The following is a 3,348-nucleotide window of genomic DNA, read 5'->3' on the forward strand; positions in this document are numbered from 1 at the left end:
TGTGTGGGTTTAATACTGGACTTGATATGACAGGGTTTAAATACGTCGGTCACAGGACAACTGAGTCACACATCTGCCAGCTCTGAACACCAAAACACACAACAGATGAGAAATATTCAAAACTTATACCTGTGTGTAAACACATGAAAACTCAACATGTCAAAAAGTTATTTTCATAAATGTCTGACTGTTCCTCTCAGAGGCTGTTAGCTTGTTGCAGCATCTTAAAACTAGCGTTTACTGAACTTTGGTGTAGCAGCGGGATGTGATTAAAGCTCCACAGTAAAAGGTGTCTGTGACATTCAGAATCAGTCGGGCTTATCACACACAGCAGAGCTTCCTTTGACTAAACTGTTTTTATTTAAATGTCAAAATACCTGAAATTTTCTGCTGAAACTTTCAGATTGTTTTCAGTTGCAGATTTGTTTACCTGCAGAAATCAAGAGCCACATTTAGAGTCAAGCCACCGAAGTAAGTGCATTTCTGCTCCTCATTAGCAGTCAGTGGTAGCATTAGCATTTATTTCATTCAGAGGCTATACATGTTTTGGAAGCTTGTCATAATTGTATTTTAGTATATAAAATTGTTTGTGTGCTTCAGTTTACAAACATTTTTACATTTTCCTTCATATTCACTATAAATTATAGATGCAAATATAACAAAAACTCACAGTACAATATTGCTGCAATAAAAAGCCCACAATATATTTATCACAATATTTAAAAATGAAGAAAAATAAATCAGAGGTTTTTGTATGATTTTCCTTTTAATTTAAAGTGCTCCTGCATTCCTTTATTAAAAAATAAAAGTAGCCAGCAATGACCTAAAGCTGTGCAAAAACATGACATGAATTGTCACTGGCACTGAATAACTGAACCGTCTGTTAAACTGTAAAACAAATGCAGCAGTCAGCAGAAGATCTTTTATGAAGTAAAATGAAAAATATATTGATGCAGCAGCTGGATCTTGTAAACAAAACAAGTCACACTCACAGTGAAACATCAAGTTTTTTATGCCCCCTGGGCAGGTTTAACATACTCTGTAGGGTGGCCGTGTGATCATGGAGATAAAATACTATCAAAAATGTTACAAATGCATGTTTAACGTTTTGTCTGTAACAAGCGATTTGTGTGTGTGTGTCATGAGGATCACAAATGCGTGCTGCGCAATCTGCACGTATAAAGCCATTTGTGTGTGTGTGTCATGAGGATCACAAATGCACATAAAACACATTTTACAAATGCTTAAAATCAATTTTTTCGTGTGCAGTTCTTTAGAAAGTACGTACACATTGTTACCTACGCATGCGTGGATCGTCTAACACACGAATCACCTTCCGCGCACACACGGATTTTTGAGTGTTTTTCCGCACTCTCAAAAGTCCACGGTCCACGAAAGCACGGTGCGTTTAATGACACGTGGAAAACTCGGACATCTGAGTTTCCAAACCTGTTTCCAATCTAATCTGCCCAGGGCCTTCAGAATCAGAAGTGCTGGCCCATGTAACTTAAACTATATTAGCAATGGGACTGTTTCTTTAACCAATCAGATTTCAAATTCGCCTCACTGGGCCAGCTAGCTGGCCCCGTGTGTGCGCCGAAGGCGATTCGTGTGTGTTAGACGATCCACGCATGCGTAGGTAACAATGTGTACGTAGTTTCTAAAGAACTGCACACGAAAAATCGATTTTAAGCATTTGTAAAATGTGTTTTATGTGCAGTTTGTACAGCATGCATTTGTGAACAGCATGACACACACACAAATTGCTTGTTACAGACAAAACGTTAAACACGCATTTGTAACATTTTTTGATAATATTTTATCTCCATATGTGATTGGTGGTTGGATTCTCAGTACTGGAGCAGATGAAGCAGTTATACCCCCCACCACCAGGGGCTGTAGTGAGCAAACGTCTTCTTGGCAGAGCAGAACATGGAGAAGATCAGAATCAGAATCAGTTTATTGGCCAGGTGTGATGGACACATGAGGAATTTGACTCCGTCTCCGTGAAGCACAAAACAGCAGAGCGTGCAAAGTCACTTAGTCCTGTTGACGAGAAGAATTTTATCCATTTTGTTGACCAGGGAGCGGAGATTAGCCAGGTGAATAGATGGGAGTGAGGTCCGTGCTCTCCTCTGTCGTAACCGCACCAGGGCGCCTGCTCGCTTTCCACAGCGGCAGCGTTTTTTCCAGGTCCCGTATATCGCTGCTGCGCCTCTGATCATAATGTCCATGCAGCATTCATCATTCACAAAAATCGGAGGAAGGTAGTTTGGTGTGAGTTGTCCGATATTTAACAGTTCTTCTCTGGTAAAAGTAATCCGGGATGAGTTGCACAAAACCAAGAAAACAAAGAAAAACAACAAACACAAGAGAGCGCGAGTAACCACGACCGCCATCTCTGTCGGCGCCGGAAGTTTTTGAGATGACACCAAAATACACTACATAGCTACATAAAGGGGAGATTTCTGCTTTACTGGAGGTGTTTTCCAAACATCGTGGTCTACTTCTGCAAGTGAATAAACTAAGGCAGGTTACTAAGTTGTTGGTTTTGTGTGTGTATCCAGTTTGTTTACTCATCTCCGTTAAAGGGTTGCACACAATTGTTTCCTGACTATTTCTGCAAGGTGTATCCAGGATTGTCTCAGTCCTAAATGGGGCTAGTATTGTCTTTGTAGTGTTTGTAGGTTGTCAGTTTCCTTTCCACTTGTGTCATTTCTTGAAATGGGAAAACTGAAATGCTGCCACACAACAGCTGTAAAAGTCAACGACAGAGCATCTGCTATGTCAGTTTCAAACTCTGGGACCTGAACGCAGTTATACTAGTGAAATAACCACATGTAATATCCTGGTAGATTCTGTCCTAGGCCCGTGACGGTATGGAGACATTTTTCTATTGCGCTATCAAGAAATTACAAATATAGTCACATCCCTAGTAGTAATATACATACAAACATCCGGGTTGCAAGCGAGAGCAGACGTCTTTACTGCTCCTCTTGTCTGTTCTACGATTTTTCACATCTTCTACATTTTCAAGTCTTTGAACAAATTCTACAACTATTAAAATGCCTCCAAGAGGGAAAAGAGCTAATAAATCAGAAGCGAACGAGGATGTTGAGGCAGAAGAGGATTATATTTCAGTGGCGCAACAGAGATGTTGAGTCAGCAGAAGCAGATGTACACCGCACTGTTGAGCCAACAACAAGACAACTCCAAAGGTTTTGTGCAACTACTTATGGAGCCAAATAAGAGACTCGACGACATGACCAGAGAAATACAGGAGATAAAAACGAGTTTGCAGTTTACCCAGCGAGATGTGGATGTGATTAAAGCAGCCATGGGTGAACA

At 40.5% G+C, this 3,348-nt stretch overlaps 1 protein-coding gene across 1 annotated transcript in view; it reads right to left on the reverse strand.

The window, feature by feature from the left end:
• LOC109972654 (integrin alpha-3-like) overlaps nt 1-3,348 on the reverse strand; it is a 48,970-nt gene that overhangs the window by 17,185 nt on the left and 28,437 nt on the right. The window lies entirely within an intron of this gene.

This window comes from Monopterus albus, unplaced genomic scaffold, assembly GCF_001952655.1.
Source record: "Monopterus albus unplaced genomic scaffold, M_albus_1.0 scaffold265.1, whole genome shotgun sequence".
In the NCBI taxonomy this organism is placed as follows: Eukaryota; Metazoa; Chordata; class Actinopteri; order Synbranchiformes; family Synbranchidae; genus Monopterus; species Monopterus albus.